The sequence below is a fragment of the Somniosus microcephalus genome, chromosome 12 (genome assembly GCF_052327205.1).
Source record: "Somniosus microcephalus isolate GS21.2 chromosome 12, FLI_Smic_1.0, whole genome shotgun sequence".
In the NCBI taxonomy this organism is placed as follows: Eukaryota; Metazoa; Chordata; class Chondrichthyes; order Squaliformes; family Somniosidae; genus Somniosus; species Somniosus microcephalus.
Window position 1 is genome coordinate 209,851,512 of NC_140998.1, and position 27,344 is coordinate 209,878,855.

General features: G+C 55.8%; 1 protein-coding gene across 3 annotated transcripts in view; it reads left to right on the forward strand.

The window, feature by feature from the left end:
* The first annotated feature begins 4,993 nt into the window (after positions 1-4,993).
* The window catches only part of apoc2 (apolipoprotein C-II), a 66,340-nt gene continuing 43,989 nt past the window's right edge, over positions 4,994-27,344 (forward strand). Inside the window, exons 1-2 of one of the 3 annotated variants that reach the window (XM_086003985.1) lie at positions 5,079-5,100; positions 10,752-10,845. The gene's annotated coding sequence lies outside the window, so the exon portion shown is untranslated. Of the gene's footprint in view, positions 5,101-10,751; positions 10,846-24,829; positions 24,861-27,344 lie in introns of those variants that run through there. The other 2 variants (XM_086003988.1, XM_086003987.1) reach the window with 2 other exon arrangements.

The following is a 27,344-nucleotide window of genomic DNA, read 5'->3' on the forward strand; positions in this document are numbered from 1 at the left end:
AATCTCCTCCAGCCCCTACAACACTCCCTATCTCTGTAACCTCCTCCAGCCCCTACACTCCTCCTTATCTCTGTAACCTCCTCCAGCCCCTACAACCCTCCCTATCTCTGTAACCTCCTCCAGCCCCTACAACCCTCCCTATCTCTGTAACCATCTTCAGCCCCTACAACCCTCCCTATCTCTGTAACCTCCTCCAGCCCCTACAACCCTCCCTATCTCTGTAACTATCTTCAGCCCCTACAACCCTCCCTATCTCTGTAACCTCCTCCAGCCCCTACAACCCTCCCTATCTCTGTAATCTCCTCCAGCCCCTACAACACTCCCTATCTCTGTAACCTCCTCCAGCCCCTACACCCCTCCTTATCTCTGTAACCTCCTCCAGCCCCTACAACCCTCCCTGTCTCTGTAACCTCCTCCAGCCCCTACAACCCTCCCTATCTCTGTAACCTCCTCCAGCCCCTACAACCCTCCCTATCTCTGTAACCATCTTCAGCCCCTACAACCCTCCCTATCTCTGTAAACCTCCTCCAGCCCCTACAACCCTCCCTATCTCTGTAACTATCTTCAGCCCCTACAACCCTCCCTATCTCTGTAACCTCCTCCAGCACCTACAACCCTCCCTATCTCTGTAATCTCCTCCAGCCCCTACAACGCTCCCTATCTCTGTAACCTCCTCCAGCCCCTACACCCCTCCTTATCTCTGTAACCTCCTCCAGCCCCTACAACCCTCCCTGTCTCTGTAACCTCCTCCAGCCCCTACAACCCTCCCTATCTCTGTAACCTCCTCCAGCCCCTACAACCCTCCCTATCTCTGTAATCTCCTCCAGCCCCTACACACCTCCCTATCTCTGTAACCTCCTCCAGCCCCTACAACCCTCCCTATCTCTGTAACCTCCTCTAGCCCCCTACAACCCTTCCTATCTCTGTAACCTCCTCCAGCCCCTACAACTCTCCCTATCTCTGTAATCTCCTCCAGCCCCTACAGCCCTCCCTATCTCTGTAACCTCCTCCAGCCTCTACAACCCTCCCTATCTCTGTAACCTCCTCTAGCCCCTACAACCCTCCCTATCTCTGTAACCTCCTCCAGCCCCTACAACCCTCCCTTTCTCTGTAACCTCCTCTAGCCCTTACAACCCTCCCTATCTCTGTAACCTCCTCCAGCCTCTACAACCCTCCCTATCTCTGTAACCTCCTCTAGCCCCTACAACCCTCCCTATCTCTGTAACCTCCTCCAGCCCCTACAACCCTCCCTATCTCTGTAACCTCCTCCAGCCCCTACAACCCTCCCTATCTCTGTAACCTCCTCCAGCCCCCTACAACCCTCCCTATCTCTGTAACCTCCTCCAGCCCCTACAACCCTCCCTATCTCTGTAACCTCCTCCAGCCCCTACAACCCTCCCTATCTCTGTAACCTCCTCTAGCCCCTACAACCCTCCCTATCTCTGTAACCTCCTCCAGCCCCTACAACCCTCCCTATCTCTGTAACCTCCTCCAGCCCCTACAACCCTCCCTATCTCTGTAATCTCCTCCAGCCCCTACAACCCTCCCTATCTCTGTGATCTCCTCCAGCCCCTACAACCCTCCCTATCTCTGTAACCTCCTCTAGCCCCTACAACCCTCCCTATCTCTGTAACCTCCTCCAGCCCCTACAACCCTCCCTATCTCTGTAACCTCCTCCAGCCCCTACAACCCTCCCTATCTCTGTAACCTCCTCCAGCCCCTACAACCCTCCCTATCTCTGTAACCTCCTCCAGCCCCTACAACCCTCCCTATCTCTGTAATCTCCTCCAGCCCCACAACCCCCACGAGATCCCTGCGTTCCTCCAATTCCGGCCTCTTGAGCATCGCCCGATTTCCATCGCTCCACCATTGGCGGCCGTGCCTTGAGCCGCCTGGGCCCCCGAGCTCTGGAATTTTTTTTTGTTCCTGGGATGTGGGCGTCGCTGGCAAGGCCAGCATTTATTGCTCATCCCTAATTGCCCTTGGGAAGGTGGTGGTGAGCCGCCTTCTTGAACCGCTGCAGTCCGTGTGGTGAAGGTGCTCCCACAGTGCTGTTAGGGAGGGAGTGCCAGGATTTTGACCCAGCGACGATGAAGGAACGGCCGATATATTTCGAAGTCAGGATGGTGTATGACTTGGAGGGGAACTTGGAGGTGATGGTGTTCCCATGCACCTGCTGCCCTTGTCATTCTAGGTGGAAGAGGTCACGGGTTTGGGAGGTGCTGCCGAAGAAGCCTTGCCGAGTTGCTGCAGTGCATCTTGTAGATGGTACACACTGCAGCCACGGTGCGCCGGTGGTGGAGGGAGTGAATGTTTAAGGTGGTGGATGGGGTGCCCATCAAGCGGGCTGCTTTGTCCTGGATGGTGTCGAGCTTCTTGAGTGTTGTTGGAGCTGCACTCATCCAGGCAAGTGGAGAGTATTCCATCACACTCCTGACTTGTGCCTTGTAGATGGTGGAAAGGCTTTGGGGAGTCAGGAGGTGAGACACTCGCCACAGAATACCCAGCCTCTGACCTGCTCTTGTTGCCACAATATTTATATGGCTGGTCCAGTTAAGGTCCAGTTAAAATTCCCTCCCTAAACCTCACCCCCTCTCTCTCCTCCTTTAAGGCGCTACTTAAAACTGACCTCTTTGACCCAGCTCATCTGTCCTTATGTGGCTCAGGGACAAACGTTGTCTGATTGACCCTCCAGTGATGCGCCCTGGGACGGTTTACTACGTTAAAGGCGCTATATAAATGCAAGTTGTTGTTGTTGAACTTAGCAACGTTCTAAGCAAATGGGACATATACAGAGTTTCCCACCCAACTGGAAAACTCCGGGCCTACTTAGGGAAGGAACATCAGAGGTCCGTTCCCTAGCCTGAGGAAAGAGGATGGGCTGGATTTTCATTGAGAAGTCAGCTAGGAGGCGGGACTACAACTTTCGGGGTTGTAGTCCCGCCTCCATCGAGTTCTAGCCAACCCACGTGATTTTAACTTGATTGACCTTGTTGAGCCCGCCCAGCGGGTTCAGCAGGCCAAGTAAGGGCCACCCGGCAACAGGTGACATCACAGATTGATATTTCAACTGTCAAGAGCTTTTGACAGATGAAATATCAGCGTTTCACAGCTGTTTGAAGCTGTCAAGCGCTGACAATCTGTACTCCAAGTTAATTCCTCCCTCTCAGGATGATTTAGCGATCTCCCCAGAACAGACAGCTGGCGGCCATTCTGCTTTCTGTGCCGGTGAGATGAGGGACTCCCGAGACCTGAAGGAAGGAAGGCTGTAAAGGTAAGTAAAGGTTAGTAGAACTTCTTCAAACACTTTACACACACCAAACACACTTACCTCTGCACTCATGCACCCATCACTCACCTGAACACCGGACATCTCGACCCCTCCAAGCCCTTCATCCCGACGGCCCGCCTCGCTAACTTGGCGTGGTTTGGAGCTGTCGGGAATCCCACACTTCACCAATAAAAATAGGGATTAGGCTAAAAACTGCCCGTTAACTACCTGTTAACAGGCAGTTAATTGGCACTATTCCCCTTCCCTCCTCGGGGAGGCGGGTCCCAGTGCGGGGCGGGTATCCGCCTCCTGGGAAACTGGCATGGAGGCGGGTTGGGGGCGGGATGGGTTCGGGATCCCCGATTTCGGGATTTTAACCCCCCACACGCCTCTAATCCCGCCTCCACGGCCCAATGAAAATCCTGCCCGAAGACTTCGCCTCTGATGAAATCATTGCTGTTGGTCCCGTCTCTAAACCTTTACGGACAACCAGCCTAAAACTGGGTTAAAGTACTCCAACCGGCCGTGAAGAAAGAAGACTTCATCGGCCCCTATTGAATGGTTTGTACTCAACTGGGTGTTACATACATAAAGGAGAAGGGAGACTTGCTCTAGATTTCTGACTCTGCCTGTCTTTTGAAGCCCTGTTTTTCTAAACCTTTACAGACAGCTAGTCAATACCAGGTTAATATTCATTAAGTAACATCCTGCAACAGATTTAGAGATAGGGCGTGGCATGGAAACATTCGCTCTAAAAGTCCCCTTTATATTCTGGTACTAAAGCTGACTGTCCAAAAGCAGAGGATTTTCTACCTCGTCCGAGCGATGAGGGAAGATTGGATAGGCTGGGGTTGTTTTCTTTGGAACAGAGGAGGCTGAGGGGAGATTTAATTGAGGTGTATAAAATGATGAGGGGCTTAGATAGAGTGGATAGGAAGGACCGATTTCCCCCAGCAGAGAGGTCAATAACCAGGGGGCAGAGATTGAAAGTAATTGGTGGAAGGATTAGAGGGGAGTTGAGGAGAACTTTTTTCACCCAGAGGGTGATGGGGGTCTGGAACTCACTGCCTGAAAGGGTGGGAGAGGCAGAAACCCTCATCACATTTAAAAAGTTCTTGGATATGCCCTTGAAGTGCCGTAACCTACAGGGGCGTGGACCGAGAGCTGGAAAGTGGGATTAGACTGGATCGCTCATTGGGCCAGCACAGACACGGTGGGTCGAATGGCCTCCATCTGTGCTGTAAATTTCTGTGATTCTATGATGTTTAAACCGTAAAGAATTGATGCGATTGGGGAAAAAGGTAGAATATGCCTACTTGTGCTCTGCTTGACAATTCACTCAGGCTTTTATAGAGAGTTAGGCCTTTGTGGGCATTTGTGCTCTGCTTGACAATTCACTCAGGCTTTTTCAGAGAGCTAGGCCTCTGTGGGCATTTGTGCTCTGCTTGACAATTCACTCAGGCTTTTATCGAGAGTTAGGCCTTTGTGGGCATTTGTGCTCTGCTTGACAATTCACTCAGGCTTTTTCAGAGAGCTAGGCCTCTGTGGGCATTTGTGCTCTGCTTGACAATTCACTCAGGCTTTTTCAGAGAGCTAGGCCTCTGTGGGTAGAGAGTGTCCCTGAACCCGGGGTAACCTGTGTAGGGATTGCGCCATGGCAGTATTGTGTTGTCAAGGAGACCTTGGGGCGGCCTGTCACTCAACGGGGCTGGCCAGCCAGGGTCCTGTGTTAAAAGCTGCTCCCCACCTGCAAAGGCTGACTTGCCAAAGGGCAGATTGACGTTGTCATATTTAACGTTTAGCTGCTCAGTTGTACTCGGAGGATTTCGGTGAGTAGATCTCTCTTTTTTTGCTCTTTATGAAGCAGCATCCGCAATGCCCACTTTCCCCTTTCATCCCAAATTCTCCTTCTCGTCCCAACAGCTTCTAACTCTCTGTAAATCCCAGGTCACTCCGACACTTGAATCCAGCCCCCATGTCTGGGCATCTTTTCCACACACCCAGAGTACAGTCTCTCTCTCTGTCTGCCCCTCGCTCTCTGTCTGTCTCTCTCTCTCTCTCTGTCTCTCAGTCTCTCTGTCTTTCTCTCTCTCTGTCTGTCCCTTGCTCTCTGTCTGTCTGTCTCTCTCTCTCCCTCTCTGTCTCTCTGTGTGTCTCTCTCTCTCTGTCTCTCACTCTCTCTGTCACTCACTTTGTCTCTCTCCCTCTCTCTCTGTCTCTCTCTCTCTGTTTGTCTCTCCTTCTCTCTGTCTCTCTCTCTGTCTATCTTTCTCTGTGTCTCTCTCTCTGACTCTCTCTGTCCCTCTCTCTCTGTCTCTCTCTCTCTCTCTTTCTGTCTCTTTGTTTCTCACTGTCTCTCTCTCTCTGTCTCTATCTCTTTCTGTCTCTCTCTCTCTCTCTGTCTCTCTCTCTGTCTCTCTCTGTGTCTCTCTCTCTCTGTCTCTCTCTCTCCCTGTCTCTCTCTCTCTCCCTCTCTTTGTACCTCCTCTGTCTCTCTCTCTCTCTCTCTGTCTCGCTCTCGCTCTGTCTCTCTCTCTCTCTCTCTGTGTCTCCCTCTCCCTGTCTCTCTGTCTCTCTGTGTGTGTGTGTGTCTCTCTCTCTCTCTCTCTCTCTGTCTCTCTCTCTGTCTCTGTTTCTCTGTCTCTCTCTCTCCCTGTCTATCTCTTTCTCTCTCTGTCTCTCTCTCTCTCTAGAAATTGGTCGACACATCCCCTGTTTTTCAGGCATTACTTGGATTAAGGCTCCAGTAAGGGGGGGGGGGGGCTATGATGAGTGCTCAGACGGGGGTGCGCCACCTGCCATATTGGGTAAGGACGGTCCCCCACACCTGACGCCGGCTTTGGCCCTTTACAATTGCAAATAAGAGACCGGACGCCAGTGTAAGCTTTCCACTCCAATATTGGTTTGTCCTGAGGGAAACCGGGTCAAGGGATCAGCTGCAAGGCCCAGCCAAGGTGATGACCAGGAGGAGCAGGGAGGACCACCCATCCCCCGAATACCCACATCCCCGGACTCCCGATCTCCCCCGACCCCCGCTAGCCTGACCCCTGATCTCCCCGACCCCTGAATCACGACCCCTTACTCCCGACCTACCCGATCTCCCTGACACACAATCTCCCCACTCCCTGATCTCCCAACCCCGACCCCTGCTAGCCTGACCCCTGAACTCCTCCGACCCCTGATCTCACCAACCCCTGACACCCGACCTATTCTCCCATTAGTTCACAGGACCTCCCTCCGTCTCCCTTCCAGACTGTGGGGCTCCTCCCGTCCATTCGTCCATCCGTCCATCTATGTATGTCAACTTGGTGTCAAAGAGTGATTATCTATGTACTTAACAGACAGATAGATAGTGAGATATTGAGATAGATAGAGAGCTAGATAGAGAGAAAGGTAGATAGATACAGAGAGAGAGATAGATAGATAGATAGATAGATTCTCCCATTGAAGCCCATCCCTCCATTACACTAACTCTCCCATCGAAGCCCATCCCTACAGTACCATAACTCCCCCATCGAAGCCCATCCCTCCAGTACCCTAACTCCCCCATCGAAGCCCATCCCTCCAGTACCCTAACTCCCCCATCGAAGCCCATCCCACCAGTACACTAACTCTGCCATCAAAGCCCATCCCACCAGTACCCTAACTCTCCCATCGAAGCCCATCCCTCCAGTACCCTAACTCTCCCATCGAAGCCCATCCCTCCAGTACCCTAACTCCCCCATCGAAGCCCATCCCACCAGTACCCTAACTCTGCCATCAAAGCCCATCCCTCCAGTACCCTAACTCTCCCATCGAAGCCCATCCCTACAGTACCCTAACTCCCCCATCGAAGCCCATCCCTCCAGTACCCTAACTCTCCCATCGAAGCCCATTCCTCCAGTACCCTAACTCTCCCATCGAAGCCCATCCCTCCAGTACCCTAACTCTCCCATCGAAGCCCATCCTACCAGCAACCTAACTCTCCCATCGAAGCCCATCCCGCCAGTACCCTAACTCTCCCATCGAAGCCCATCCTCCAGTACCCTAAATCTCACATCGAAGCCCAGCCCTCCAGTACGCTAACTCTCCCACCGAAGCACATCCCTCCAGTACCGTAACTCTCCATCGAAGCCAATCCCTCCAGTGCCCTAACGCTCCCATCGAAGCCCAACCCTCCAGTACCCTAACTCTCCCATCGAAGCCCATCCCTCCAGTACCCTAACTCTCCCATCGAAGCCCATCCCTCCAGTACCCTAACTCTCCCATCGAAGCCCATCCCTCCAGTACCCTAACTCTCCCATCGAAGCCCATCCCTCCAGTACCCTAACTCTCCCATCGAAGCCCATCCCTCCAGTACCCTAACTCTCCCATCGAAGCCCATCCCTCCAGTACCCTAACTCTCCCGTCGAAGCTCATCCCTCCAGTACCCTAACTCTCCCTTCGAAGCACATCCCTCCAGTACCCTAACTCTCCCATCGAAGCCCATCCCTCTAGTACCCTAACTCTCCCTTCGAAGCCCATCCCTCCAGTACCCTAACTCCCCCATCGAAGCCCATCGCTCCAGTACTCTAACTTTCCCATCGAAGCCCATCCCTCCAGTACCCGAACTCACCCATCGAAGCCCATCCCTCCAGTAACCTAACGCTCCCATCGAAGCCCATCCCTCCAGTACCCTAACTCTCCCATCGAAGCCCATCCCTCCAGTAGCCTAACTCTCCCATCGAAGCCCATCCCTCCAGTAGCCTAACTCTCCCATCGAAGCCCATCCCTCTAGTACCCTAACTCTCCCATCGAAGCCCATCCCTCCAGTACCCTAACTCTCCCATTGAAACCCATCTCTCCAGTACCCTAACTCTCCCATCGAAGCCCATCCCTCCAGTACCCTAACTCTCCCATCGAAGCCCATCCCTCCAGTACCCTAACTCTCCCATCGAAGCCCATCCCTCCAGTACCCTAACTCTCCCATCGAAGCCCATCCCTCCAGTACCCTAACTCTCCCATCGAAGCCCATTCCTCCAGTACCCTAACTCTCCGATCGAAGCCCATTCCTCCAGTACATTAACTCTCCCATCGAAGCCCATCCCTCCTGTACCCTAACTCTCCCATCAAAGCCCATCCCTGCAGTACCCTAACTCTCCCATCGAAGCCCATCCCTCCAGTACCCTAACTCTCCCATCGAAGCCCATCCCTGCAGTACCCTAACTCTCTCATCGAAGCCCATCCCTCCAGTACCCTAACTCTCGCATCGAAGTCCATCCCTCCAGTACCCTAACTCTCCCATCGAAGCCCATCCCTCCAGTACCCTAACTCTCCCATCGAAGCCCATCCCTCCAGTAACCTAACTCTCTCATCGAAGCCCATCCCTCCAGTACCCTAACTCTCCCATCGAAGCCCATCCCTCCAGTACCCTAACTCTCCCATCGAAGCCCATTCCTCCAGTACCCTAAACCTCCCATCGAAGCCCATCCCTACAGTACCCTAACTCTCCCATCGAAGCCCATTCTTCCAGTACACTAACTCTCCCATCGAAGCCCATCCTACCAGTAACCTAACTCTCCCATCGAAGCCCATCCCTCCAGTACCCTAACTCTCCCATCGAAGCCCATCCTCCTGTACCCTAAATCTCACATCGAAGCCCAGGCCTCCAGTACGCTAACTCTCCCATCAAAGCACATCCCTCCAGTACCCTAACTCTCCATCGAAGCCCATCCCTCCAGTACCCTAACGCTCCCATCGAAGCCCAACCCTCCAGTACCCTAGCTCTCCCATCGAAGCCCATCCCTCCAGTACCCTAACTCTCCCATCGAAGCCCATCCCTCCAGTATCCTAACTCTCCCATCGAAGCCCATCCCTCCAGTACCCTAGCTCTCCCATCGAAGCCCATCCCTCCAGTACCCTAACACTCCCATCGAAGCCCATCCCTCCAGTAACCTAGCTCTCCCATCGAAACACAACCCCTCCGGTACCCTAAATCTCCCATCGAAGCCCATCCCTCCAGTACCCTAACTCTCCCATCGAAGCCCATCCCTCCAGTACCCTAACTCTCCCATCGAAGCTCATCCCTCCAGTACCCTAATTCTCCCTTCGAAGCCCAGCCCTCCAGTACCCTAACTCTCCCATCGAAGCCCATCCCTCTAGTACCCTAACTCTGCCTTCTAAGCCCATCCCTCCAGTACCCTAACTCGCCCATCGAAGCCCATCGCTCCAGTACTCTAACTTTCCCATCGAAGCCCATCCCTCCAGTACCCTAACTCACCCATCGAAGCCCATCCCTCCAGTACCCTAACTCTCTCATCGAAGCCCATACCTCCAGTACCCTAACTTCCCCATCGAAGCCCATCCCTCCAGTACCCTAACTCTCCCATCGAAGCCCATCCCTCCAGTACCCTAACTCTCTCATCGAAGCCCATCCCTCCAGTACCCTAACTCTCCCATTGAAGCCCATCCCTCCAGTACCCTAAATCTCCCATCGAAGCCCATGCCTACAGTACCCTAACTCTCCCATCGAAGCCCATCCCTCCAATACCCTAACTCTCCCATCGAAGCCCATCCCTCCAATACCCTAACTCTCCCATCGAAGCCCAACCCTCCAGTACCCTAACTCTCCTATCAAAGCCCATCCCTCCAGCACCCTAACTCTCCCATCGAAGCCCATTCCTCCAGTACCCTAACTCTCCTATCAAAGCCCATCCCTCCAGTACCCTAACTCTCCCATCGAAGCCCATCCCTCCAGCACCCTAACTCTCCCATCGAAGCCCATCCCTCCAGTACCCTAACTCTCCCATCGAAGCCCATCCCTCCAGTACCCTAATTCTCCCATCGAAGCCCATCCCTCCAGTACCCTAACTCTCCCATCGAAGCCCATTCCTCCAGTACCCTAACTCTCCTATCAAAGCCCGTCGATGCTGCCACGGTGTTTGCGTTTCTACCTGGCAGATTATTCCAAACAATTCTCACTCTCTAAGTGGAGATGTTCTTCCTGATCCAGCGGAAATGAGTGTACCTTTGCCCAATTTAACCGGCTCTGCTCCCCCTCCTGGTTCAGTTTGAGTACACTGGCTGACGTTCTCAGTAACATTTCAAAGAGTTGGACTTTAAGAACATAAGACCATAAGAAATAGGAGCAGGAGTCGGACCTCTGGCCCCTCGAGCCTGCTCTGCCATTCAATGAGATCATGGCTGATCTTCGACCTCATCTCCACTTTCCTGCACTATCCCCATATCCCTTGACTCCCTTATTGTTCAAAAATTTATCGATCTCCATCTTGAATATACTCAACGACTGAGCCTCCGGAGCCCAAAGATTCACCACCCTCTGAGTGAAGAAATTCCTCCTCATCTCAGTCCTAAATGGCCAACCCCTTATTCTGAGACTGTGGCCCCTGGTTCTAGACTCCCCAGCCCAGGGGGAAACATCCTCCCTGCATCTACCCTTTCAATCCCCTCGAATAATTTTATATGTTTCATTGAGATCACCTCTCACTCTTCTAAACTCTAGGGAATCTAGGCCTAGTCTACTCAATCTCTCCTCATAGGACAATCCCCCCATCCCAGGAACCAGTCTGGTGAACCTTCGTTGCACTCCCTCTAAGGCAAGTATATCCTTCCTTAGGTATGGAGACCAAAACTGTGCACAATGCTCCAGGTAATAACTAGTTTCATATAAAGGATTGAATTTCAGAAGAGGGATTCGAACCTCCGCATTCAGGGGAGACTGCGCACTGAACTGAATGGGAAGAAGGTGGGTAGGTGAGGTTGGAGATATGGGAAGAAGGTGGGGAGGTGGGGTTGAGGCATATTAGGAGAAGGTGGGTAGGTGGGGTTGGGGATATGGGGAGAAGGTGGGTAGGTGGGGTTGAGGGACATGGGGAGAAGGTGGGTAGGTGGGGTTGAGGGATATGGGGAGAAGGTGGGTAGGTGGGGTTGGGGAATATGGGGAGAAGGTGGGCAGGTGGGGTTGGGGATATGGGAGAAGGTGGGTAGGTGGGTAGGAGGGATATGGGGAGAAGGTGGGTAGGTGGGGTTGAGGAGTATGGGGAGAAGGTGGGTAGGTGGGGTTGGGGAATATGGGGAGAAGGTGGGTAGGTGGGGTTGGGGATATGGGAGAAGGTGGGTAGGTGGGTAGGAGGGATATGGGGAGAAGGTGGGTAGGTGGGGTTGAGGGATATGGGGAGAAAGTGGGTAGGTGGGGTTGAGGGATATGGGGAGAAGGTGGGTAGGTGGGTTTGGGGAATATGGGGAGAAGGTGGGTAGGTGGGGTTGACGGATATGAGGAGAAGGTGGGATTGAGGGATATGGGAGAAGGTGGGGGTTGAGGGATGATGGGGAGAAGGTGGGTAGGTGGGATTGAAGGATATGGGATGAAGGTGGGGTTGCGGGATAAGGGGAGAAGGTGGGGTTGAGGGATATGGGGAGAAGGTGGATAGTTGGTGTTGGGGGATATGGGAGAAGGTGGATAGATGGTGCTGAGGGATATGGGGAGAAGGTGGGGTTGGGGGATATGGGGAGAAGGTGGGGTTGGGGGATATGGGGAGAAGGTGGGGTTGGGGGATATGGGGAGAAGTTGGGGTTGGGGGATATGGGGAGAAGGTGGGGTTGGGGGATATGGGGAGAAGGTGGGGTTGGGGGATATGGGGAGAAGGTGGGGTTGGGGGATATGGGGAGAAGGTGGGGTTGGGGGATATGGGGAGAAGGTGGGGTTGGGGATATGGGGAGAAGGTGGGGTTGGGGGATATTGGGAGAAGGTGGGGTTGGGGGATATGGGGAGAAGGTTGGGTTGGGGGATATGGGGAGAAAGTGGGGTTGGGGGATATGGGGAGAAGGTGGGGTTGGGGGATATGGGGAGAAGGTGGGGTTGGGGGATATGGGGAGAAGGTGGGGTTGGGGGATATGGGGAGAAGGTGGTGTTGGGGGATATGGGGAGAAGGTGAGGTTTGGGGATATGGGGAGAAGGTGGGGTTGGGGGATATGGGGAGAAGGTGGGGTTTGGGGATATGGGGAGAAGGTGGGGTTGGGGGATATGGGGAGAAGGTGGGGTTGGGGGATATGGGGAGAAGGTGGGGTTGGGGGATATGGGGAGAAGGTGGGGTTGGGGATATGGGGAGAAGGTGGGGTTGGGGGATATGGGGAGAAGGTGGGGTTGGGGGATATGGGGAGAAGGTGGGGTTGGGGGATATGGGGAGAAGGTGGGGTTGGGGATATGGGGAGAAGGTGGGGTTGGGGGATATGGGGAGAAGGTGGGGTTGGGGGATATGGGGAGAAGGTGGGGTTGGGGGATATGGGGAGAAGGTGGGGTTGGGGATATGGGGAGAAGGTGGGGTTGGGGATATGGGGAGAAGGTGGGGTTGGGGGATATGGGGAGAAGGTGGGGTTGGGGGATATGGGGAGAAGGTGGGGTTGGGGGATATGGGGAGAAAGTGGGGTTGGGGGATATGGGGAGAAGGTGGGGTTGGTGGATATGGGGAGAAGGCGGGGTTGGGGGATATGGGGAGAAGGTGGCGTTGGGGGATATGGGGAGAAGGTGGGGTTGGGGGATATGGGGAGAAGGTGGGGTTGGGGATATGGAGAGAAGGTGGGGTTGGGGGATATGGGGAGAGGGTGGGGTTGGGGGATATGGGGAGAAGGTGGTGTTGGGGGATATGGGGAGAAGGTGAGGTTTGGGGATATGGGGAGAAGGTGGGGTTGAGGGATATGGGGAGAAGGTGGGGTTTGGGGATATGGGGAGAAGGTGGGGTTGGGGGATATGGGGACAAGGTGGGGTTGGGGGATATGGGGAGAAGGTGTGGTTGGGGGATATGGGGAGAAGGTGGGGTTGGGGATATGGGGAGAAGGTGGGGTTGGGGGATATGGGGAGAAGGTGGGGTTGGGGGATAAGGGGAGAAGGTGGGGTTGGGGGATATGGGGAGAAGGTGGGGTTGGGGATATGGGGAGAAGGTGGGTTTGGGGGATATGGGGAGAAGGTGGGGTTGGGGATATGGGGAGAAGGTGGGGTTGGGGGATATGGGGAGAAGGTGGGGTTGGGGGATTTGGGGAGAAGGTGGGGTTGGGGATATGGGGAGAAGGTGGGGTTGGGGGATATGGGGAGAAGGTGGGGTTGGGGGATATGGGGAGTAGGTGGGGTTGGGGGATATGGGGAGAAGGTGAGGTTTGGGGATATGGGGAGAAGGTGTGGTTGAGGGATATGGGGAGAAGGTGGGGTTGGGGGATATGGGGAGAAGGTGGGGTTGGGGGATATGGGGAGAAGGTGAGGTTTGGGGATATGGGGAGAAGGTGGGGTTGGGGGATATGGGGAGAATGTGGGGTTTGGGGATATGGGGAGAAGGTGGGGTTGGGGGATATGGGGAGAAGGTGGGGTTGGGGGATAAGGGGAGAAGGTGGGGTTGGGGGATATGGGGAGAAGGTGGGGTTGGGGGATATGGGGAGAAGGTGGGGTTGGGGATATGGGGAGAAGGTGGGGTTGGGGGATATGGGGAGAAGGTGGGGTTGGGGGATATGGGGAGAAGGTGGGGTTGGGGGATATGGGGAGAAGGTGAGGTTTGGGGATATGGGGAGAAGGTGTGGTTGAGGGATATGGGGAGAAGGTGGATAGTTGATGTTGGGGGATATGGGAGAAGGTGGATAGATGGTGTTGAGGGATATGGGGAGAAGGTGGGGTTGGGGGATATGGGGAGAAGGTGGGGTTGGGGGATATGGGGAGAAGGTGGGGTTGGGGGATATGGGGAGAAGTTGGGGTTGGGGGATATGGGGAGAAGGTGGGGTTGGGGGATATGGGGAGAAGGTGGGGTTGGGGGATATGGGGAGAAGGTGGGGTTGGGGGATATGGGGAGAAGGTTGGGTTGGGGGATATGGGGAGAAAGTGGGGTTGGGGGATATGGGGGGAAGGTGGGGTTGGGGGATATGGGGAGAAGGTGGGGTTGGGGGATATGGGGAGAAGGTGGGGTTGGGGGATATGGGGAGATGGTGGGGTTGGGGATATGGGGAGAAGGTGGGGTTGGGGGATATGGGGAGAAGGTGGGGTTGGGGGATATGGGGAGAAGGTGGGGTTGGGGGATATGGGGAGAAGGTGGGGTTGGGGGATATGGGGAGAAGGTGGGGTTGGGGATATGGGGAGAAGGTGGGGTTGGGGGATATGGGGAGAAGTTGGGGTTGGGGGATATGGGGAGAAGGTGGGGTTGGGGATATGGGGAGAAGGTGGGGTTGGGGGATATGGGGAGAAGGTGGGGTTGGGGGATATGGGGAGAAAGTGGGGTTGGGGGATATGGGGAGAAGGTGGGGTTGGGGGATATGGGGAGAAGGTGAGGTTGGGGGATATGGGGAGAAGGTGGCGTTGGGGGATATGGGGAGAAGGTGGGGTTGGGGGATATGGGGAGAAGGTGGGGTTGGGGATATGGGGAGAAGGTGGGGTTGGGGGATATGGGGAGAGGGTGGGGTTGGGGGATATGGGGAGAAGGTGGTGTTGGGGGATATGGGGAGAAGGTGAGGTTTGGGGATATGGGGAGAAGGTGGGGTTTGGGGATATGGGGAGAAGGTGGGGTTTGGGGATATGGGGAGAAGGTGGGGTTGGGGCATATGGGGAGAAGGTGGGGTTGGGTGATATGGGGAGAAGGTGGGGTTGGGGGATATGGGGAGAAGGTGGGGTTGGGGGATATGGGGAGAAGGTGGGGTTGGGGGATATGGGGAGAAGGTGGGGTTGGGGGATATGGGGAGAAGGTGGGGTTGGGGGATATGGGGAGAAGGTGGGGTTGGGGGATATGGGGAGAAGGTGGGGTTGGGGATATGGGGAGAAGGTGGGGTTGGGGGATATGGGGAGAAGGTGGGGTTGGGGGATATGGGGAGAAGGTGGGGTTGGGGGATATGGGGAGAAGGTGGGGTTGGGGATATGGGGAGATGGTGGGGTTGGGGATATGGGGAGAAGGTGGGGTTGGGGGATATGGGGAGAAGGTGGGGTTGGGGGATATGGGGAGAAGGTGGGGTTGGGGGATATGGGGAGAAAGTGGGGTTGGGGGATATGGGGAGAAGGTGGGGTTGGTGGATATGGGGAGAAGGTGGGGTTGGGGGATATGGGGAGAAGGTGGCGTTGGGGGATATGGGGAGAAGGTGGGGTTGGGGGATATGGGGAGAAGGTGGGGTTGGGGATATGGAGAGAAGGTGGGGTTGGGGGATATGGGGAGAGGGTGGGGTTGGGGGATATGGGGAGAAGGTGGTGTTGGGGGATATGGGGAGAAGGTGAGGTTTGGGGATATGGGGAGAAGGTGGGGTTGAGGGATATGGGGAGAAGGTGGGGTTTGGGGATATGGGGAGAAGGTGGGGTTGGGGGATATGGGGAGAAGGTGGGGTTGGGGGATATGGGGAGAAGGTGGGGTTGGGGGATATGGGGAGAAGGTGGGGTTGGGGATATGGGGAGAAGGTGGGGTTGGGGGATATGGGGAGAAGGTGGGGTTGGGGGATAAGGGGAGAAGGTGGGGTTGGGGGATATGGGGAGAAGGTGGGGTTGGGATATGGGGAGAAGGTGGGTTTGGGGGATAAGGGGAGAAGGTGGGGTTGGGGGATATGGGGAGAAGGTGGGGTTGGGGATATGGGGAGAAGGTGGGTTTGGGTGATATGGGGAGAAGGTGGGGTTGGGGATATGGGGAGAAGGTGGGGTTGGGGGATATAGGGAGAAGGTGGGGTTGGGGGATTTGGGGAGAAGGTGGGGTTGGGGATATGGGGAGAAGGTGGGGTTGGGGGATATGGGGAGAAGGTGGGGTTGGGGGATATGGGGAGAAGGTGGGGTTGGGGGATATGGGGAGAAGGTGAGGTTTGGGGATATGGGGAGAAGGTGTGGTTGAGGGATATGGGGAGAAGGTGGGGTTGGGGGATATGGGGAGAAGGTGGTGTTGGGGGATATGGGGAGAAGGTGAGGTTTGGGGATATGGGGAGAAGGTGGGGTTGGGGGATATGGGGAGAATGTGGGGTTTGGGGATATGGGGAGAAGGTGGGGTTGGGGGATATGGAGAGAAGGTGGGGTTGGGGGATAAGGGGAGAAGGTGGGTTGGGGGATATGGGGAGAAGGTGGGGTTGGGGGATATGGGGAGAAGGTGGGGTTGGGGATATGGGGAGAAGGTGGGGTTGGGGGATATGTGGGAGAAGGTGGGGTTGGGGGATATGGGGAGAAGGTGGGGTTGGGGGATATGGGGAGAAGGTGAGGTTTGGGGATATGGGGAGAAGGTGTGGTTGAGGGATATGGGGAGAAGGTGGATAGTTGGTGTTGGGGGATATGGGAGAAGGTGGATAGATGGTGTTGAGGGATATGGGGAGAAGGTGGGGTTGGGGGATATGGGGAGAAGGTGGGGTTGGGGGATATGGGGAGAAGTTGGGGTTGGGGGATATGGGGAGAAGGTGGGGTTGGGGATATGGGGAGAAGGTGGGGTTGGGGGATATGGGGAGAAGGTGGGGTTGGGGGATATGGGGAGAAAGTGGGGTTGGGGGATATGGGGAGAAGGTGGGGTTGGGGGATATGGGGAGAAGGTGAGGTTGGGGGATATGGGGAGAAGGTGGCGTTGGGGGATATGGGGAGAAGTTGGGGTTGGGGGATATGGGGAGAAGGTGGGGTTGGGGATATGGGGAGAAGGTGGGGTTGGGGGATATGGGGAGAGGGTGGGGTTGGGGGATATGGGGAGAAGGTGGTGTTGGGGGATATGGGGAGAAGGTGAGGTTTGGGGATATGGGAGAAGGTGGGGTTTGGGGATATGGGGAGAAGGTGGGGTTTGGGGATATGGGGAGAAGGTGGGGTTGGGGCATATGGGGAGAAGGTGGGGTTGGGTGATATGGGGAGAAGGTGGGGTTGGGGGATATGGGGAGAAGGTGGGGTTGGGGGATATGGGGAGAAGGTGGGGTTGGGGGATATGGGGAGAAGGTGGGGTTGGGGGATATGGGGAGAAGGTGGGGTTGGGGGATATGGGGAGAAGGTGGGGTTGGGGGATATGGGGAGAAGGTGGGGTTGGGGATATGGGGAGAAGGTGGGGTTGGGGGATATGGGGAGAAGGTGGGGTTGGGGGATATGGGGAGAAGGTGGGTTTGGGGGATATGGGGAGAAGGTGGGGTTGGGGATATGGGGAGATGGTGGGGTTGGGGATATGGGGAGAAGGTGGGGTTGGGGGATATGGGGAGAAGGTGGGGTTGGGGGATATGGGGAGAAGGTGGGGTTGGGGGATATGGGGAGAAAGTGGGGTTGGGGGATATGGGAGAAGGTGGGGTTGGTGGATATGGGGAGAAGGTGGTGTTGGGGGATATGGGGAGAAGGTGGCGTTGGGGGATATGGGGAGAAGGTGGGGTTGGGGGATATGGGGAGAAGGTGGGGTTGGGGATATGGAGAGAAGGTGGGGTTGGGGATATGGGGAGAAGGTGGCGTTGGGGGATATGGGGAGAAGGTGGGGTTGGGGATATGGGGAGAAGGTGGGTTGGGGATATGGAGAGAAGGTGGGGTTGGGGGATATGGGGAGAGGGTGGGGTTGGGGGATATGGGGAGAAGGTGGTGTTGGGGGATATGGGGAGAAGGTGAGGTTTGGGGATATGGGGAGAAGGTGGGGTTGAGGGATATGGGGAGAAGGTGGGGTTGGGGATATGGGGAGAAGGTGGGGTTGGGGGATATGGGGAGAAGGTGGGGTTGGGGGATATGGGGAGAAGGTGGGGTTGGGGGATATGGGGAGAAGGTGGGGTTGGGGATATGGGGAGAAGGTGGGGTTGGGGGATATGGGGAGAAGGTGGGGTTGGGGGATAAGGGGAGAAGGTGGGGTTGGGGGATATGGGGAGAAGGTGGGGTTGGGGATATGGGGAGAAGGTGGGTTTGGGGGATAAGGGGAGAAGGTGGGGTTTGGGGGATATGGGGAGAAGGTGGGTTGGGGATATGGGGAGAAGGTGGGTTTGGGGGATATGGGGAGAAGGTGGGTTGGGGATATGGGGAGAAGGTGGGGTTGGGGGATATGGGGAGAAGGTGGGGTTGGGGGATTTGGGGAGAAGGTGGGTTGGGGATATGGGAGAAGGTTGGGTTGGGGGGATATGGGAGAAGGTGGGTTGGGGATATGGGAGAAGGTGGGGTTGGGGGATATGGGGAGAAGGTGAGGTTTCGGGATATGGGGAGAAGGTGTGGTTGAGGATATGGGGAGAAGGTGGGGTTGGGGGATATGGGGAGAAGGTGGGGTTGGGGGATATGGGGAGAAGGTGAGGTTTGGGGATATGGGGAGAAGGTGGGGTTGGGGGATATGGGGAGAATGTGGGGTTTGGGGATATGGGGAGAAGGTGGGGTTGGGGGATATGGGGAGAAGGTGGGGTTGGGGATAAGGGGAGAAGGTGGGGTTGGGGATATGGGAGAAGGTGGGGTTGGGGGATATGGGGAGAAGGTGGGGTTGGGGATATGGGGAGAAGGGTGGGGTTGGGGGATATGGGAGAGGTGGGGTTGGGGGATATGGGGAGAGGTGGGGTTGGGGGATATGGGGAGAAGGTGAGGTTTGGTGATATGGGGAGAAGGTGTGGATGAGGGATATGGGGAGAAGGTGGATAGTTGGTGTTGGGGGATATGGGAGAAGGTGGATAGATGTGTTGAGGGATATGGGGAGAAGGTGTGGTTGGGGGATATGGGGAGAAGGTGGGGTTGGGGATATGGGGAGAAGGTGGGTTGGGGGTGGGAGAGTTGGGTGGGATATGGGGAGAAGGTGGGGTTGGGGGATATGGGAGAAGGTGGGGTTGGGGGATATGGGGAGAAGGTGGGTTGGGGATATGGGGAGAAGGTTGGTTGGGGGATATGGGGAGAAAGTGGGGTTGGGGGATATGGGGGGAAGGTGGGGTTGGGGATATGGGGAGAAGGTTGGGGTTGGGGGATATGGGGAGAAGGTGGGGTTGGGGGATATGGGGAGAAGGTGGGGTTGGGGATATGGGAGAAGGTGGGGTTGGGGGATATGGGGAGAAGGTGGGGTTGGGGGATATGGGGGGAGAAGGTGGGGGTTGGGGGATATGGGGAGAAGGTGGGGTTGGGGATATGGGAGAAGGTGGGGTTGGGGGATATGGGGAGAAGGTGGGGTTGGGGGATATGGGAGAAAGTGGGGTTGGGGGATATGGGGAGAAGTGGGGTTGGGGGATATGGGGAGAAGGTGAGGTTGGGGGATATGGGAGAAGGTGGCGTTGGGGGTTATGGGGAGAAGGGGGGTTGGGGGATATGGGGAGAAGGTGGGGTTGGGGATATGGGGAGAAGGTGGGGTTGGGGGATATGGGGAGAGGGTGGGGTTGGGGGATATGGGAGAAGGTGGTGTTGGGGGATATGGGGAGAAGGTGAGGTTTGGGGATATGGGAGAAGGTGGGGTTGGGGATATGGGGAGAAGGTGGGGTTTGGGGATATGGGGAGAAGGTGGGGTTGGGGATATGGGGAGAAGGTGGTGTTGGGGGATATGGGAAGAAGGTGGGGTTGGGGGATATGGGGAGAAGGTGGGGTTGGGGATATGGGGAGAAGGTGGGGTTGGGGGATATGGGGAGAAGGTGGGGTTGGGGGATATGGGGAGAAGGTGAGGCTTGGGGATATGGGGAGAAGGTGGGGTTGGGGGATATGGGGAGAATGTGGGGTTTGGGGATATGGGAGAAGGTGGGGTTGGGGGATATGGGGAGAAGGTGGGGTTGGGGGATAAGGGGAGAAGGTGGGGTTGGGGGATATGGGGAGAAGGTGGGGTTGGGGATATGGGGAGAAGGTGGGTTGGGGGATATGGGGAGAAGGTGGGGTTGGGGATATGGGGAGAAGGTGGTGGTTGGGGGATATGGGGAGAAGGTGGGGTTGGGGGATTTGGGGAGAAGGTGGGTTGGGATAGGGGGAGAAGGAGGGGTTGGGGGATCTGGGGAGAAGGTGGGGTTGGGGGATATGGGGAGAAGGTGGGTTTGGGGGAAATGGGAGAAGGTGAGTTTGGGATATGGGGAGAAGTGTGGTTAGGATATGGGGAGAAGGTGGGGTTGGGGGATATGGGGAGAAGGTGGGTAGGGTCTTAGGGGATATGGGGAGAAGGTGAGTTGGGGTATGGGGAGAAGGTGGGGTTGGGGGATATGGGGAGAATGTGGGGTTTGGGGATATGGGGAGCAGGTGGGGTTGGGGGATATGGGGAGAAGGTGGGTTGGGGGATAAGGGGAGAAGGTGGAGTTGGGGGATATGGGGAAGGTGGGTTGGGGATATGGGGAGAAGGTGGGTTGGGGATATGGGAGAAGGTGGGTTGGGGATATGGGGAGAAGGTGGGTTGTGGGATATGTGGAGAAGGTGGGTCGGGATATGGGGAGAAGGTGAAATTTGGGGATATGGGGAGAAGGTGTGGTTGAGGGATATGGGTAGAAGGTGGTTGGGGGATATGGGCAGAAGGTGGGGTTGGGGATATGGGGAGAAGGTGAGGTTTGGGAATATGGGAGAAGGTGAGGGTTGGTGATATGGAGGTGAATGTGGGGTTTGGGGATATGGGGAGAAGGTGGGGTTGGGCGATATGGGGAGAAGGTGGGGTTGGGGGATAAGGGGAGAAGGTGGGGTTGGGGATAATGGGGGAGAAGGTGGGGTTGGGGATATGGGGAGAAGGTGGGGTTGGGGATATGGGGAGAGGTGGGGTTGGGGGATATGGGGAGAAGGTGGGGTTGGGGGATATGGGGAGAGGGTGGGGGTGGGGATATGGGGAGAAAGTGGGGTTGGGGGATATGGGGAGAAGGTGGGGCTGGGGGATATGGGAGAAGGTGGGGTTGGGGATATGGGAGAAGGTGGGTTGGGGGTTGGGATATGGGGAGAAGGTGGGATTGGGGATATGGGGGAGAAGGTGGTGTTGGGGACTATGGGGAGAAGGTGGGGTTGGGGAATATGGGGAGAGGTGGGTTTGGGGGATATGGGGAGAAGGTGGGATTGGGGGTATGGGGAGAAGGTGGGGTTGGGGGATATGGGGAGAAGGTGGGGTTGGGGATATGGGGAGAAGGTGGGGTTGGGGGACATGGGGAGAAGGTGGGGTTGGGATATGGGGAGAAGGTGGGGTTGGGGGATATGGGGAGAGGGTGGGGTTGGGGGATATGGGAGAGAAGGTGGTGTTGGGGGATATGGGGAGAAGGTGAGGTTTGGGGATATGGGGAGAAGGTGGGGTTGGGGGATATGGGAGAAGGTGGGGTTGGGATATGGGGAGAAGGTGGGGTTGGGGGATATGGGGAGAAGGTGGGGTTGGGGGATATGGGGAGAAGGTGGGGTTGGGGGATATGGGGAGAAGGTGGGGTTGGGGATATGGGGAGAAGGTGGGTTTGGGGGATATGGGGAGAAGGTGGGGTTGGGGGATATGGGGAGAAGGTGAGGTTTGGGATATGGGGAGAAGGTGGGGTTGGGGGATATGGGGAGAATGTGGGGTTTGGGGATATGGGGAGAAGGTGGGCTTGGGGGATATGGGGAGAAGGTGGGGTTGGGGGATAAGGGGAGAAGGTGGGGTTGGGGGATATGGGAGAAGGTGGGGTTGGGGATATGGGGAGAAGGTGGGGTTGGGGGATATGGGGAGAAGGTGGGGTTGGGGATATGGGGAGAAGGTGGGGTTGGGGGATATGGGGAGAAGGTGGGGTTGGGGGATTTGGGGAGAAGGTGGGTTGGAATAGGGGGAGAAGGTGGGGTTGGGGATATGGGGAGAAGGTGGGGTTGGGGGATATGGGGAGAAGGTGGAGGTTTGGGGGATATGGGGAGAAGGTGAGGTTTGGGGATATGGGGAGAAGGTGTGGTTGAGGGATATGGGGAGAAGGTGGGGTTGGGGGATATGGGGAGAAGGTGGGGTTGGGGGATATGGAGAGGTGAGGTTTGGGGATATGGGGAGAAGGTGGGGTTGGGGGATATGGGGAGAATGTGGGGTTGGGATATGGGAGAAGGTGGGGTTGGGGGATATGGGAGAAGGTGGGTTGGGGATAAGGGAGAAGGTGGGGTTGGGGGATATGGGGAGAAGGTGGGTTGGGGATATGGGGAGAAGGTGGGTTGGGGATATGGGAGAGGGTGGGTTGGGGATATGGGGAGAAGGTGGGTTGGGGATATGGGAGAAGGTGGTGGTTAGGGGATATGGGGAGAAGGTGAAATTTGGGGATATGGGGAGAGGTGTGGTTGAGGATATGGGGAGAAGGTGGGGTTGGGGATATGGCAGAAGGGGTTGGGGATATGGGAGAAGGTGGTTTGGGGATATGGGGAGAAGGTGGGGTTGGGTGATATGGGGAGAATGTGGGGTTGGGGATATGGGGAGAAGGATGGGGTTGGGGGATATGGGGAGAAGGTGGGGTTGGGGATATGGGGAGAAGGTGGGGTTGGGGGATATGGGAGAAGGTGGGGTTGGGGATATGGGGAGAAGGTGGGGATGGGGGATATGGGGAGAAGGTGGGGTTGGGGATATGGGAGAAGGTGGGGTTGGGGATTTGGGGAGAGGGTGGGGGTGGGGATATGGGGAGAAAGTGGGGCTGGGGGATACGGGAGAAGGTGGGGCTGGGGATATGGGGAGAAGGTGGGGTTGGGGGATATGGGGAGAAGGTGGGGTTGGGGGATATGGGGAGAAGGTGGGATTGGGGGATATGGGGAGAAGGTGTGTTGGGGATATGGGGAGAAGGTGGGGTTGGGGAATATGGGGAGAAGGTGGGTTTGGGGGATCATGGGGAGAAGGTGGGATTGGGGGGTATGGGGAGAAGGTGGGGTTGGGGATAATGGAGAGATGGTGTACACAATACTCCAGGTATGGTCTCACCAAAGCTATATATAATTACAGCAAGACTTCCGCACTCTTGTACCGTGATCAGACTGTGCCAATTCACAGGGGTCGACCTCCCCAGGACGTCTCAATACCCCTCAATCGGCCCCCGTAACACTGGCAGACTGCAGGTTTACACCGATATCTGGAAAAGTCCTGGGGAAATCCACCGCCCAAGAAACTGATCAGACGGTCGATCGGGGCCATCTATTGGCCGATAACTCTATTGTCTGAATATATCTTCCATTTCACATCATGAATTAAGATATTGTGCAGCCGAGGTCACAAAATAGGACAGGATCATTAGGAGCATCAGCAACAAGAGGAGGCCATTCAGCCCCTCGAGCCATTCTATCAGATCATGGCTGATCTGTACCTCAACTCCAGTTACCCGCCTGTGCTCCATCACCCTCGATCCCCTTACCCAATAAGAATCTGCCTTGAGAGCTTCAATTGATCCCAGCATCCACAGCCATTTGGAGAGCTGAGAGTGCCTTAAAACCGACCTCTTTGACCACGCTTTTGGTCAGCTGTCCTAATATCTCCTTGTGGGGCTCGGTTTCATATTATTATCTGAACTCTCCTATCGAAGCCCCTCCAGTACCCTAACTCTCCTATCGAAGCCCCTCCAGTACCCTAACTCTCCCATCGAAGCCCTTCCCTCCAGTACCCTAACTCTCCCATCGAAGCCCATCCCTCCAGTACCCAAACTCTCCCATCGAAGCCCATCGCTCCAGTACCCTAACTCTCCCATCGAAGCCCATCCCTCCAGTACCCTAACTCTCCCATCGAAACCCATCCCTCCAGTACCCTAACTCTCCCATCGAAGCCCATTCCTCCAGTACCCTAACTCTCCCATCGAAGCCCATCCTCCAGTACCCGAAATCTCACATCGAAGCACATCCCTCCAGTACCCTAACTCCCCCATCGAAACGCATCCCTCCAGTCCCCTAACTCTCCCATCGAAGCCCATCCCTCCAGTACCCTAACTCTCCCATCGAAGCCCATCCCTCCAGTACCCTAACTCTCCCATTGAAGCCCATCCCTCCAGTACCCTAACTCTCCCATCGAAGCCCATCCCTCCAGTACCCTAACTCTCCCATTGAAGCCCATCCCTCCAGTACCCTAACTCTCCCATCGAAGCCCATTCCTCCAGTACCCTAACTCTCCTATCAAAGCCCATCGATGCTGCCACGGTGTTTGCGTTTCCACCTGGCAGATTATTCCAAACAATTCTCACTCTCTAAGTGGAGATGTTCTTCCTGATCCAGCGGAAATGAGTGTACCTTTGCCCAATTTAACCGGCTCTGCTCCCTCTCCTGGTTCAGTTTGAGTACACTGGCTGACGTTCTCAGTAACATTTCAAAGAGTTGGACTTTAAGAACATAAGACCATAAGAAATAGGAGCAGGAGTCGGACCTCTGGCCCTCGAGCCTGCTCTGCCATTCAATGAGATCATGGCTGATCTTCGACCTCATCTCCACTTTCCTGCACTATCCCCATATCCCTTGACTCCCTTATTGTTCAAAAATTTATCGATCTCCATCTTGAATATACTCAACAACTGAGCCTCCACAGCCCAAAGATTCACCGCCCTCTGAGTGAAGAAATTCCTCCTCATCTCAGTCCTAAATGGCCAACCCCTTATTCTGAGACTGTGACCCCTGGTTCTAGACTCCCCAGCCCAGGGGGAAACATCCCCCCTGCATCTACCCTATCATTCCCCTCGAATAATTTTATATATTTCATTGAGATCACCTCTCATTCTTCTAAACTCTATGGAATATAGGCCTAGTCTACTCAATCTCTCCTCATAGGGCAATCCCCCCATCCCAGGAACCAGTCTGGTGAACCTTCGTTGCAATCCCTCTAAGGCAAGTATATCCTTCCTTAGGTATGGAGACCAAAACTGTCCACAATACTCCAGGTAATAACTAGTTTCATATAAAGGATTGAATTTCAGAAGTGAGATTCGAACCTCCGCATTCAGGGGAGACTGCGCAGTGAACTGAATGGGAAGAAGGTGGGTAGGTGGGGTTGGGGATATGGGAAGATGGTGGGTAGGTGGGGTTGAGGGATATTAGGAGAAGGTGGGTAGGTGGGGTTGGGGATATGGGGAGAAGGTGGGTAGGTGGGGTTGAGGGACATGGGGAGAAGGTGGGTAGGTGGGGTTGAGGGAAATGGGGAGAAGGTGGGTAGGTGGGGTTGGGGATATGGGAGAAGGTGGGTAGGTGGGTAGGAGGGATCTGGGGAGAAGGTGGGTAGGTGGGGTTGGGGAATATGGGGAGAAGGTGGGTAGGTGGGGTTGGGGAATATGGGGAAAAGGTGGGTAGGTGGGGTTGGGGAATATGGGGAGAAGGTGGGTAGGTGGGGTTGGGGACATGGGAGAAGGTGGGTAGGTGGGTAGGAGGGATATGGGGAGAAGGTGGGTAGGTGGGGTTGAGGGATATGGGGAGAAAGTGGGTAGGTGGGTTTGGGGAATATGGGGAGAAGGTGGGTAGGTGGGGTTGGGGATATGAGGAGAAGGTGCGTAGGTGGGGTTGACGGATATGAGGAGAAGGTGGGATTGAGGGATATGGGAGAAGGTGGGGGTTGAGGGATATGGGGAGAAGGTGGGATGGTGGGATTGAGGGATAATGAGGAGAAGGTGGGTAGGTGGGATTGAAGGATATGGGATGAAGGTGGGGTTGCGGGATATGGGGAGAAGGTGGATAGTTGGTGTTGGGGGATATGGGAGAAGGTGGATGGTTGGTGTTGAGGGATATGGGGAGAAGGTGGGGTTGGGGGATATGGGGAGAAGGTGGATAGTTGGTGTTTCGGGGATATGGGAGGAGGTGGATAGTTGGTGTTGAGGGATATGGGGAGAAGGTGGGGTTGAGGGATATAGGGAGAAGGTGGGGTTGGGGGATATGGGGAGAAGGTGGATAGTTGGTGTTGGGGGATATGGGGAGAAGGTGGGGTTGGGGGATATGGGGAGAAGGTGGGGTTGGGGGATATGGGGAGAAGGTGGGGTTGGGGGATATGGGGAGAACGTGGGGTTGGGGGATATGGGGAGAAGGTGGGGTTGGGGGATATGGGGAGAAGGTGGGGTTGGGGATATGGGGAGAAGGTGCGGTTGGGGGATATGGGGAGAAGGTGGGGTTGGGGGATATGGGGAGAAGGTGGGGTTGGGGGATATGGGGAGAAGGTGGGGTTGGGGATATGGGGAGAAGGTGCGGTTGGGGGATATGGGGAGAAGGTGGGGTTGGGGGATATGGGGAGAAGGTGGGGTTGGGGGATATGGGGAGAAGGTGGGGTTGGGGATATGGGGAGAAGGCGGGGTTGGGGGATATGGGGAGAAGGTGGGGTTGGGGGATATGGTGAGAAGGTGGGGATGGGGGATATGGGGACAAGGTGAGGTTTGGGGATATGGGGAGAAGGTGGGGTTTGGGGATATGGGGAGAAGGTGGGGTTTGGGGATATGGGGAGAAGGTGGGGTTGGGGGATATGGGGAGAAGGTGGGGTGGGGGGATATGGGGAGAAGGTGGGGTTGGGGGATATGGGGAGAAGGTGGGGTTGGGGATATGGGAAGAAGGTGGGGTTGGGGAATATGGGGAGAAGGTGGGGTTGGGGATATGGGGTGAAGGTGGGGTTGGGGGATATGGGGGGAAGGTGGGGTTGGGGGATATGGGGAGAAGGTGGGGTTGGGGGATATGGGGAGAAGGTGGGGTTGGGGATATGGGGAGAAGGTAGGGTTGGGGGATATGGGGAGAAGGTGGGGTTGGGGGATATGGGGAGAAGGTGGGGTTGGGGGATATGGGGAGAAGGTGAGGTTTGGGGATATGGGGAGAAGGTGGGGTTGGGGGATATGGGGAGAAGGTGGGGTTGGGGGATATGGGGAGAAGGTGGGGTTGGGGGATATGGGGAGAAGGTGGGGTTGGGGGATATGGGGAGAAGGTGGGGTTGGGGGATATGGGGAGAAGGTGGGGTTGGGGGATATGGGGAGAAGGTGGGGTTGGGGGATAATGGAGAGATGGTGTACACAATACTCCAGGTATGGTCTCACCAAAGTTATATATAATTACAGCAAGACTTCCGCACTCTTGTACCGTGATCAGACTGTGCCAATTCACAGGGGTCGACCTCCCCAGGACGTCCCAATACCCCTCAATCGGCCCCCGTAACACTGGCAGACTGCAGGTTTACACCGATATCTGGAAAAGTCCTGGGGAAATCCACCGCCCAAGAAACTGATCAGACGGTCGATCGGGGCCATCTATTGGCCGATAACTCTATTGTCTGAATATATCTTCCATTTCACATCATGAATTAAGATATTGTGCAGCCGAGGCCACAAAATAGGATAGGATCATTAGGAA